At 55.3% G+C, this 12,096-nt stretch overlaps 1 protein-coding gene across 1 annotated transcript in view; it reads right to left on the bottom strand.

Annotated features, from left to right (window-relative positions):
- IGDCC3 (immunoglobulin superfamily DCC subclass member 3) overlaps positions 1 to 12,096 on the bottom strand; it is a 40,717-nt gene that overhangs the window by 15,253 nt on the left and 13,368 nt on the right. The gene's annotated exons all lie outside the window — the stretch shown is intronic.

The raw sequence follows: 12,096 nt of genomic DNA, 5'->3' as shown, positions 1-12,096 counted from the left end.
GGGGGGGGGGCGGCGGCACCAATAGGATATGCCCCAATAGGATATTTGCATCATCACAGAAAATTCTACTGGACAGTGCTGATCTAAATCCAAAACGAGGCCTCAGACCCCGAGCTGCCTTCCTGCTGGCTGCCCCAGCTGCCACCCCCCTTCCTCACCACCTGCAGCACTAGGCTGGCATCGCTCCTGCCCTAGCACGGCCTCCGCTCTCGGTCCCGTGGACTCAGACTGCGGACAAGGCCCATATTTGATCATAGCCTAGGGCTAGCCCGCTGCAAGCGGAGAAGGCCTTACACAGCAAGACGTCAGCTGCTAGTGGGGAAATGCTTGCTGAGAGCTTTTTGAGGTAGTGGGACAGTAAATGGTACGGGCTCTGGAGTCCTACAAAGCCACATTCAAAACTCAACACCACCACTCTCAGCTGTGTGACCTTGGGCAAGTTACTTCACCTCCCAGAGCCTCGACTTTGTCACTTATAAACTAGGGAGGGTAGCAGCTCACGTTGTCAGCCGCCGTGCTAGGGGACCCAATGAGGTATGTCTGCAGAGTGCTTCGCACAGAGTAATCCTTGCTAGCGGGTGCCGAGGGAAAGTAGTGGAATCTTGAGTTAAAGGGAGCCGAGAAGTTACGGAAGAGGACAGTAGGCTTGTGCAGAGAGGGAGTTGAAGCTGTCTTCTGCAATGGGGTGGCCCTCTTCCCTCAGAGAGGCTAAAGCCCAGAGAGTTAGTGAGAAGACTGCAAGCCCTTTAGAGAAGTGAATAAAGACAGAATCCGCAAGGCCTGAATGGTGAGGGGGCGTCCGTTCCAGGGGAGGGGGCAGCCAGGTATAAACCAAGCTCGGCTTCTCCTGTCTCACTGGTGCCTGGGGCTTCACAGAGGCCCCAATAGGCGAGCTGTCAGCTGGAAGAGGCCATTGGGTAATTGAGGCCTTGATTTCTCTAGTAAAATGTTTATGAAGCCCATAAACTCAAGTCTTTATTGGCCAGGCTCATTCCGGGGGATGGATGTGGCTCTCTGAGGTGTAGTGAAAGCACCTGCTGAACTCGGGCACCCGAGGGCTACTCTGGCCCCCGCCCAGACCCACCAGGCAGAGTGACCCCTGGAGGGCAAGGAGGCCAGCCAAGTCCTACCTCAAATGCTCTTTAAACTCCTCAAAGCACTTGTAAATGTCCTATCTCTAAACTCACGCAGGAAGGAGGGAGGTGGTGGCAGAGAACCTTGAGTCCTGGGGTTTTGCTACAACCCCCAGTGGGATCTTGGTCTTGTCCTCGGGGTTATCTGGCCCAGGCTCACCTTCCCCAGCACGCTGTCCCTGTCTCCCTCCTATCTCAGTCCCCACATTTCTCCTGACTTTGGCTCTGTTAGGGAAGAACCCCCCACATCGATTATCCGTTGCCATTTGGGGTGGGAGAGAGCATGAACTTAGAAGACCTGCATGTACTTCTCTGAGCCTCCAAAGGGAAGTCTGAGAGTCCAGTTAAGGTTCTGAATCCACAGAGTAGGTTTTGGGGCTGGGGGCGCTCCCGGGGTTGGGTGTTGGGTGGATGTGGGTGGAGTGTCTGCTTACACACAGCCGCAGAGGACGGCAATGTCTCGGAAGCCGTGCTCGGCTTCACTGGGGGGTGATTGATTCCTCTAGGACTTTGCCCAGTGACCCTGCTCTGAGAAGCCTCTGGATCCCTTTGTCTGCCTCCTCGCCTCCTCAAGCCCCTTACCCCCTGCCTCAGCCCCGAACCCCAGCCCCTCCCACACCCACAACAGCTCACCACGCCCCCCAGCCCCAATTCTAACACAAAAGGCAACTTTGTCTTTCAAGTCAGCAGCCATAAATCCACATCGCTCCCCTCCCTCCTGGCAGCCATCTCTGACAAATGGGGGCCTGGTTGGGGCGAGGTGGGGGGCAGTGGGAGGCCAGCCTCAGCTTGGGAAAGTCCTTGCCCAGCTGCTGGCCCGCTGTAGGGCTGGCCAGCATCGAACCTTTATGGCCTGATCTTTGATTCCAGTGGACGCTAAGGCCCGAGGCACAGCTGCAGGGGAGGCAATCTGGGGCTTCTCTGAACCTCTGGGCTGGGCTTTTTATGACCCAAGAAGAATAAAACCTCTCAAAGCCCTACTTTTAATGATTCTGCCCATAATTCGGGGGCTCCAGGTCTTCCTCCAGATCAAGCCATGAGCTCCTCCTCTCTGCACCCACCAGCCTCTGGGGGGGGGGGGGACAGTCAGCACACCTGCCTTCTGCGGCCTGGGGGACGTGCCGCAGGGCGGGGTGCCTACTGCTCTCCTTGGTGGCCCCTTACACATTCAGGGACCCCTGTGACCACCCTACCTGCCCCACTGCTAGGTTTTCAAAAACATTTCAAATATTTTGCCCTGGTTTCATCCCATATGTCAGGCAAGGAGTCAGAGGATGTGTCCCGGTTTGGCGTGTGGGAAAGAGTCACCTATTGTGTTTACATAGCAAACCCACTGAGCCCACTCGACGCATTCATTCGACAGATACTTACTGACTGCTAATGGGTTCGAGAGGGTGCTCTGGCACCCCAGGAGCAAATGCCTCCCATCCCCCAGGCCCCGTCCTTAGCGGTCCCCCCCTCCCCCCGAGTTCCTAAGAAATATCAGGAGGGTGAGAGCACAGGGCCAGGATCCCGGGTACTATCCCAGTAGTAACTGCCCTGCGGAAGCCACTGGTGGCCAAAGGTCACATGTGACATCGGCATAACCCCAGCAAGTGGGGACCGCTGCCCCTCCGGGGCGCAGGGAGGTTATGTGACACAGCCAGTGACCAACGTTACGGCAAGCGTTCGAACTTCGAGCTGTCTAGCTCCACAGCCGGGGCTCTTTCCCTGCATCACGACTCCGGTGGGATGGGGTGGGCACCGGTATTCAAATGCTGCTTAGACAGGACTGAGGACACCTGCATACGGGCTCACAGAAAAACACAACATCCTCCTATTCTCAAAGCCTTAGGCGCACAGGCCGACGCAAGGTCAGAGACACCCCACGGCAGAGAAGGAACCCCCCAGGGCTTGAGTGCCCCTAAGGCAGATGAGCACCTGGTAAGATGGTGTTATCGCCCCACTGAAGTTCCCTGAGCCCAACATCTCCTGAGTTCTACGAACACAAGTGTATAAACAAGTCAGCTGCTGGACCCAGGACAGCGCTTCCCTGAGCATTTCCAAACCAGCAGTCCAGGACACCCAGTCTGGAGACCGTGCGGCCAGCAGGGCTACGCCGGCTGTCCGATGCACCTTATAAAACAGAGGCGTATTCTATTTTCCTGGTTTGGGGCGGGAGGGCAAAGCCCTGTGAAATACCAGTGGCTTCTGTGGGTTGAACAGCGGGGGAGGAGGAAGTGCTCAAGGGAGGGGTAGTTGTGAGATGGTCCCTTTCCTAACCGGATGTATGATCGTGATCAAGCCAAAGCCCCTCTCCGGCCTCTGTCTCCTTCTCTGTAACATGAGGGAGTTGAGTCGGACAGTTGTGAAGGCTCACCCAGCGTCAATCTTGGAGGCACATTTGCTTCCAAGCACGCCAGCCAGGGGGACAGGGGCCGGGCCCGGAGCCGACTGGGGAATCCCTCTCTGCCTTAGACTTGAGAATGTCCAGGCCTAGCAGAGCCCCTCTCCAGAGACTGCACGTCTCTGCCCGTGTCAGGGTCACCAATCTTCCTTGTGTCAACCTGGCCAGGCCCACAACATCCTTAACTTCCCGTCGTTCTGGTCAAGACACCGGATCTCTCTCACCTCCCGGAAGGGCGTCTGGTTCAGCGGCCCAGGCTGGAGCTATTAAGTAAATTGCTTTCACATGACCATGAGGACAACTCAACAAAAACAGATACTTCCCCCACATTTCCAGAGTCATATATTAGGATATGTAGGGACTAAGACTGCAGGGGTCCGGTAATGGACAGGTGACCTGGGATCATGCCCGCCTCTGTCACAGACTCCCTATGTGGCCTTTCAGTTCCCACCCTGTAAGTGGGGCAGGGCAGACAAGATAATCTCTAAGGTCCATACCGACATTAAGATTCTAGGATAACTGGGTAAAGTAGTCCCCTCTGCTTCCATGAAAGGACCCTCTCCTATTCTCAAACCTTGATCTGGTGTTGTTTTTGTTTCATGGCCTCTACAGAATCCCTGGGGGCTCAACACCAAACCACAATAGATTAAGGCCTGCAGTTCCCCCACCCCAACAATATTCCAGAATCAGCCTCATCTGTCTGGGGACAGAGGGAGAAGTACATTCCATAAGAGGATACCAGAGTTTCCTGGTTGATATGGGGCTGCCAACTCTTGGAAATAGACTTACTTGCCCTCTAGTTGTCAGAGGTCTCCCAAAGCCCTAGCAACCATCTTCCATAGAGGGTTTCAAAAGCTTTCCCATAAATTCAGAGGAGTCACCACACCCACCCCTAAGCTCTTCCTCTCCCTCTCTTACTCATCATCACACGCCCGGCTGCCCAGGCTACAGACAAACCAAGCGGTCATCACCCCATCCTTCTCCCTACTCCCCCCCCCCCCCCCCCCCCCGACCAACTGGTCACTAAATCCCGATGTATTGTCTCTTCCGCATCCCACTGCCTTGGCTTAGGCTCTTGTTACTTCAGGTGTTTGTCATAGCTTCCCCCCTCCAGCCTTCCCACTTGCAGTCCTCTCTCCCTCTTCTTCCCCCATCCCAAGGCCATAATTAATCTTCCTAACCATCTAATATGATCATTAAACAACTCTGGTGGTTCTCCATTGCCTTGAATCAAAGCACCGTCCTTGGGATGGCATTCGAGGTCTGCATTATTAGATCTGGTTTCATCTTTCTAGCCTCAAGAGCCGGCTAATTCTGCCTTTGGGTGGTTTGTACTCTGACCGGGGGAGACAAGTTTGCCTTCCCTGGAATATGACAGATAGATGCTCACACTTCCATTTCTTTATTTCTGCTGTCCCCTGTGCCCGGAACATTTTGCTCCTTTCTCTAGCAGAACCCCCATCCTCCACATCTCCCAAAGGAGGCAGAATGAACTGTGCCTCTCTCCTTGTCCTAACCTGTATTAGAGCCCACGGTTCACACATCAATTTACCTTCTAGCCTAGAAGTCCCTTACCGGCAGAGAACAGTCCGCTGTGCCTTTCTACCTCGAGTACCTAGAACAAACACTAGGTAAATAGTGATTCCCCACAAATTGTTTCCTGAATGTTGACTTTAAGGGTCCTATGGTTTGGGGGTTCCTTCCCCATCATCCTCTCTTCCCCGCAAGTCCCCACCCCACCACAAATCATTCAATGTCTGTTTTGGGGCAAGTTACTCCTCTACCAGAGTCTCAACTTCTGCAATGAAAATGAAGCAGTTAGACTGGGCCACCGTTCTCACACTTGGCTGTGTCGCAGAATAATTTAGGAGGCCGGGTAACAATGCAGATATCTGGACTCCACTGCCAGAGATTCAGTCTTTGGTCAGGTGCAGTGTTCAGGGATCTGTATCTCTATTAAAGCTCACCAGGGTGTCTCAAATGCACAGCCCGGATTGGGAACCCCTGGTCTGGCAGGTTCTTGAGAATCTGATCTTCCCTAAGGCTCCAGCATCCCAGCCTGGCCGTGTCCTCCCCCCCCCTCCCGGCCCAGCTTCGCGAGAGGCCGGCTGGTCCAGGCGGCGTGACTGCGGTGCCACGAGGCTCAGAGTGGGCGGCGGGCGGGTAGACGAGCGTGCGGGAGCCCGGCCCCCGCGGGGCCCCCGGCTCAGTCCCCGGGACGGCGGGCGGGGTCAGCGCCCAGAGCCTGGGGCCCTGAGAGCCGCTCTCTCGGCGGCAGGAGTAAGTGGGACCATCTGCTCCTCCCCTCGGAGGTCAGCGCTTTGTGTCAAGCTCCCATCCCCCTCGCTCCTCACCCGTCCCCCCGCCCCGGTGCCCTCTGACTCCCGGGGCTCGAAAGAAAGAAGCCCTCGAGGTCGTGATGAAAGTGGCAGTGTGATGGGGAGCGACAGCGGCCGCCGAGCTCGGGGCGCGGGCAGCCGGGGCCCGCGGGCGGCTGGCGGCGGGCGCAGGCCGGGCCGGGAGAGGAGCGCGGGGTCCCGAGCGCCGGGCCGGGCGGGCGGGCGGCTCCCGAGGGAGGCAGCGCCGGTTCCCACAGCCGGCCGGGCCGCCGGGCCCCTTTGAAGTGGCCGCAGCTGCACACCCCGACCCGCCGCTAATCCCCGCGGGGCGGGCGCCCTCGCCCCCCCGCATAGCGGTAGTGTCCGCGCTGAATGGCGCTGGCTAATTACCTCGCTCGCACCGCCGCGGGTGAATGAGAGAATCCGGCATTGTGCGCGGCGAATGGAGAAAATAAGACAGCCATTGTCCTCACACGCCAAACGAGGGTTTGATGTCGCTGGGGCGAGCGAGGCACCATTTCCCGCCGCCCCCTCCCCCCCGCGGCGCAAATTCCCCAGCTGGGCCCGGCCCCCGCGGCCCGGGGAAACTGAGGAAGCCGTGCTGGCGCCACCGCCCCGGGCTCCCTCCGGCCCCACCACCTGCTCCTCACCTGCCTTCTCCACCCGCGGGTTCCTAGGGCGCCTACTGGGCTCGCCCAGCGCTGTCCTCGACTCCGAAAACCAAGCCGGGCCCTGCGCGCACCAGCCTGACGAGATGTTGGGAACACGAGAGACAATTGGCGCGGGAGCCGCAGCTGTGTGCCACCAACCCACGGGGCTGGGGAAGTTCGGGGGATGGTGGGAGAGACGAGTACAGAAGGCAGGAGAGGAAGACCCGGGAAAGAAGGGGAAGGAAGATGAGCTGGGGCGAGCCTGGACCGATGGAGGGGCTGGCCTCCCCAGGGAGGAAGAGGGGAACGTTTGGAAAGGGGAGGTCCGAATTATAGAGGGTCAGGATGGGGTGCCCCAGGCACTGAGCCCACTGTTCTAAGGAGGGGGTGGGCTGATGGGTAAGCCTGTATCTCCAACCACAGGCCTGTGGAACCCGAGCTCAGCATCAGAAACCCTACTTGGCCCGGGCAAACTCCCCCCACCTTTTAAGCACGAGGATGTAAGGTAGCTCAGCTTGGAAATCAGAACGAAAGGCAATGGCCGGGCGGATGGACAAGCTGATGAACACACTCCTGATGCACTCAGTAGATCCTGTGGGCTCTAGCAGGCGGCCTTCTCTTTATCCTCACCACCAAATAAGGCGGGGGCTTTGTTTTATTTTGTTTTGTGTTTTTTAGAGGGGGAAGGAGCAGGAGATTACAGCCTTCAACATCAGGAAGGGTCTTATCTTTCTATGCCTGAGCCCTTGGCTCAGAGGCAGGTAGGCACAAGACAGACGCTCCTTGAGATTTGTTGGTTTGAGCATTGAGCGGCTTTAATACCCCTCAATTCCATATATCCTTTTCCTGGAAGCACGCACCTCCTAATCCCTTCTGAGGGACTCTTAGATTCTTTCTGCCTAAAGGAAGCATGTTATACACATGTTCCAAGGCCCTATCAGGCTTATCAAATGATAAAAGGGTCTGGTCTGTTGCTCTGATCAACCGTAGGCTGTTGGGCTGACCCAGTAGCCTTAGCACCACTGATCGGACACACACCGTGGGCTCTTTCTGAGGCTGCAGTCTTCTCTGAGTGATCACAGCTAGATTATGAACCTGTTATAGGCAGCCCACAGCCAGACTCTTAAGCAGGACCAACCATCTACCTACCCGTTCACCCCTTTATTGGAGAATAAAATTAAAGAATGGAAAACACTTGTTGAGCCAAAATTCTGCCTTGCTCTGACCAACCAACCATATTTAATGGTAACAAGCATTAGCTGTTAAGGAGAGGAAATTCTAGGTATAGCTCACTGTTGTTCTGACTCAATCCTGAATCAAGGTCTAATCTAACCCTGGTCCTACCCTCAGATGTGGTCATAATGTGTTTTTCTTTATAATTCTCCTGAATCTTTATCTTAGAGTCTTTTTCTTTCTTTCTTTTCTTTTCTTTCTTTTTTTTTTTTTTTTTTTTGCCTAAGGCTCTAGAACCTTAAACTTGCTAGGCATCACAGCACCTGCTGGGGTTGAATTTACTCCCTGCTTAGGCCAATCTGCCTAGTTAGTTGATCTGCCTAGTTAATTGGTTTAGAGAACAACAAAACAAAACAAAAAGATAAAGCAGAGCTGCTGTGGATGGGGTAAATGTGGGAGGCCTGGAGCCCCTCCAACCCGGCCTCCCTCTTTCCCCATCTCCAGCCCCTGTGCCCCCTCCACAGACCCAAGGTCTCTAAGGAATGATGCTTAAAGTCCCCTGATCTAGAGGAGAAAAGGATTTATCCAAGGAAACAAAAGGTAGTTAGTAGCAGTTAACTAACTGGAATTAAAAATTGGAAAAAAAACAGGTGGTTAGTAGCAGACAACATTCTAATGCCATGCAGGCTACCAGCTTCATTTTGAAAGACTAAAATGACCATTCGAACAGAAGCTACAAACATAATTATTACTATATGTGTGCCTTATGGTTTGCCCAGATTTCAGTAAGGGTGCCTGAATGTCTAATCCCCAGAAAAATTGTACTTTGGAAAATGATCCACTATTCAAAACCAAGAGGAGCCTCCAGGCCCAAATTAGAGACTCACTACTTTTAACTGAAAAGTGGTTTTAAAAGAAGCCTATTTCTCTTCATGTCTCTTCCTTCCCCAAACTGAACACCATAAGCAAGTTTTAAAAATGCTCCATGGGTGAGAATTCCGACAGGAAGATAACGAGTATAATAATGATGGTGTGCTCCCCCCCCCCTTATCCATTCCACAGCAACATGTGAATATCCACGGCAGGCTTTGTTATCATGATATGACTTTTTAAGATAACATGAAGGCTGGCACGGACATACAGGGATAGCGCTTCCAATTGGGTCACAGGAAGCCGGAGGGCAGAAGGATGCTTGTTAGCATGGAAACTGGCCTGGCCTGTTAGCACTTTTGGGGGTGAGGCCACTGGTCTGGGATTCTGGGACTTTCTCCAGCTTGCCTGGGAGGGTGTCCCACCCCGAGGTGCCTGAGTACCAACAGCCATCTCTCCTGTGCTGGCAAGACCGAGGTCTGAACTTGCCAGGCCAAGCCCTTCCAACTCAGCACTAAGGAGGAGCTCCTGTGGCTCAGCTGATTCCCTCCCCTCCCGGAGGTGGCCAGCTGTGGGACCTGGGAAGTAGGATGTTTCGAGGAAGGGAACAGAATAGGGAGAGAGGGGTGCCCTTTAAGACCAGAAGAGGCTGGGATGGGAGACACAGGATACAGTTAGATGCAGGCGGGACCACTCTCTCTGCTCGGGACAGTAGGGTCAGAAGCTAGCTGAGAATGGCGTAGGTAAAGCCACACCTGTAGGCCCTTGAGGAATAATTTCTGACATAACTTTGTCTGCCTTTCTCCAACCCAGGCTGTTGGGCCCCAGAGGAGGAGCCCCCAGCAGGCAGGAGGTATTCCTAGCTTCCTGTTTCACGTACCCATGGCTCCCCCTTCTCTCACGCTCCTCAGGCATCAACTCCAGGCCAAGTACTGTGCCCAGCACCGAGGATGCTCAGAGGGGCTAAGCTAGCCCCTCACCCCAAAGGGTTTGCAGACCAGTGGGGAGGGACAAACTATATATTCATTGTCCCAGAAAGGACCGTGTCTCCAGATTCGCCCCACCCCCAAAAACGAAGCTGAGCATACAGCCCCCTGAATGCTTCTTTAATTGGTGTAATAAAAGCTACATCATTTCATTTCAGGAAAGCCTTGATCTCATCAACGTTACACTTCCCGGCTCGCTTGCAATGATCTTGATTTTTGTCACAGTTTGATGGGAAAATGACTGATTTGAGAAGCAAAACCAGAAACACAGGAGAGCAGGAATATCAAATAGGCTCAATCGTCAGGCTCATTTTACGTGATATTACTGGTGATCTGACACCACGGAGTCAAGAATATTCTAACCCAATCTGCAAGGGAGACTAAATTAGAGCTTCTCTGAGGTGCTTGAGGTTTAAAGTACAATTTTAAGAGACCTCAAAAAATTAGGGTGAAAGGAATCATTGCAGAAAGAGGGGGATGTTCCAGATAAGCCAGGATGTAAGGGGACAAACAATAACCCAAAAAGGGATGAGGAAAAAACAAACCAGATGTGAAGATGGCAGAAAAAGATCCGAGAATTGTTTGTCACGAGCCAAAGACTGGATTTCAATTCCCTAAGATCCTGGCTTGAGTTAGAGCCCAAATCCCATTATGCCAATCAGCATGTTGGAAAGAACATCAGACCCCTCTGTCCCAGCTCTGTATACCCAAGACTTGGGGGCAAGGCCCCCTCTTCTGGGCCTATTTCCGCGGCAGCGATATGACAAACATGGGCAGGAGGCTGAGGAACAGGAAAGGAGAATCAGGGTGAATGAGCAACGCCTGGAGAGCTCCCCCATCCCCCACTCCTGTCTGCCCTGGGGTGAGAACACCCCCAAGCACCCATCCTGATGTTCAATCCTGCCCTTCCGTAAAGGCTCTCGGTCCCTCTCTGCTTCCTTTCCCTCCTAGAGCTGGCCTGTTTAAAGATTGGCCCACAAACTTTAGCTCCGGCCCTGTGTCAGAAATCCCCGGCCTACACCCCAAGCCAATGGGGAGGAGGGGGTGGGACCTCCAGCCCTCCGCTCTCCTGCTCCATCTTCGGGCCCCAGACCAGCTGCAGGCTCCAGGTCGACAGGCTCGAGCTCCTAGGTTCCCAGGGAAAATGTCCCTTCCCACCCTGGCCGCCGCCGCCCAGGGGGGTAGTGCCCCCTAGGCACCGAGTCCAGGAAGAGAACACCCGCACACTCACAGACAACGTCCGCTCGCACACTTGCACACTCACACCCGTCCTCCGTCACACTCACACAGACACATCGGGCGCGGAGCCTCAGCAGCCAGCGACTGCGCGGCGCGGGGTTAATTGAATGCACATTGATTCTGCCGCCCGCCCGGCCCCCCTAGACCCCGGCCTGGGCGAGAGGCTGCCGCGCTCCGGGCGGGGGGCGGGTCGTCCCTCCTCCCGCGGCCGCTCCGGTGACACCGCGCTCGGCCCGGGCCAGGGAGCCAGTCCCTGCGCGCCGCCGGGCTTCCCCGGGCAGCCGGGCTCCTGGAGCGCGCGCCCCCGAACGCAGTCCCGCAGTCCCGCAATTCGGGACACTTGCACGGCCGGCCGGGAGCGAGGGAGCAAAAGCGGGTGCGTGCGACCCGGGAGCTGTTCTGCCAAACTTGGATCCTGGCATTTAAAAAAGGAGGAGGCCAAGGCCAGCGCGCCAGGAGAGCCCGAGAGAGAGGGAGCTGGAGGAGAGAGCTGGAGCGAGCCTGGAGGGGGGCGCCGAGGGGAAGGGCTGGGAGAAGGGACGCTGTGCAAGACAAAATCGAGTCAGTGTCTCCGAACCTTAGAAGTAAGAAGGCACTTGGGGAATTTTTTAATCTGGTGCTTTTCACACTACCTCCCACCTATGAGGAAACTGAGACCAAGGTGAACTGACAGGTCCAAAGTCACACACGGGTGAGCTGAACATATACACTGCAAAAGCTAGAGGTGGGATCCGGGGAGGGCACCGAAGTAAGCATGATGGTGTCCAAGTCAATCCCCGACCCGCAGTAGTGGTGGGGCGGCAGGAGGTGTCCCCTCCAAGCCAGTCCAAGCCAGGCACCTTGGGTGGGGCCCTGTCTTCAGGTCTCCTCCTCCCTCCAGCTTCCTGCCCTGCTGACGCCAAAGCCCACTAAAGCCATAATAAAGGGTGCCTCCTTTGGTGGCCAAGGGGTGGGGGGAGTAGGCCCCAACACCCCACAAATGCCTGAATCCTACTCATTCTCTCCCCTTCAAAGGCCAGGCAGGGCAGTGCTCCCTCCTGTCCCACAAAGACAGACTGAGGCTCAGCAGCTTTCAGGGGGCACAGACTCTTGAACACAGAGCTGATCCTCAGTGCAAGTCTATCTGCATCCTGCAGGGGCTCCTCCTCCTTAAGGGTGTCTGCAGTCCCACCACCGTCCCATGACAAGAGCAAGTGGGGTTTTATTACAGGTGGGGTCTGCGGATACATTCCAGGTTGTCCTTGATTTCTCCCCCACAAAATTGTGGAGAGGCTTTGCAGACACAATCCCAGGTGGGAAGGGGCTAGGTTGGGAGGGGGA

Source organism: Ursus maritimus, unplaced genomic scaffold, assembly GCF_017311325.1.
Source record: "Ursus maritimus isolate PB19 unplaced genomic scaffold, ASM1731132v1 scaffold_27, whole genome shotgun sequence".
Taxonomy (NCBI): Eukaryota; Metazoa; Chordata; class Mammalia; order Carnivora; family Ursidae; genus Ursus; species Ursus maritimus.
Note: the sequence above shows the minus strand (reverse complement) of the source record. Positions and strands in the feature narration are given on the sequence as shown.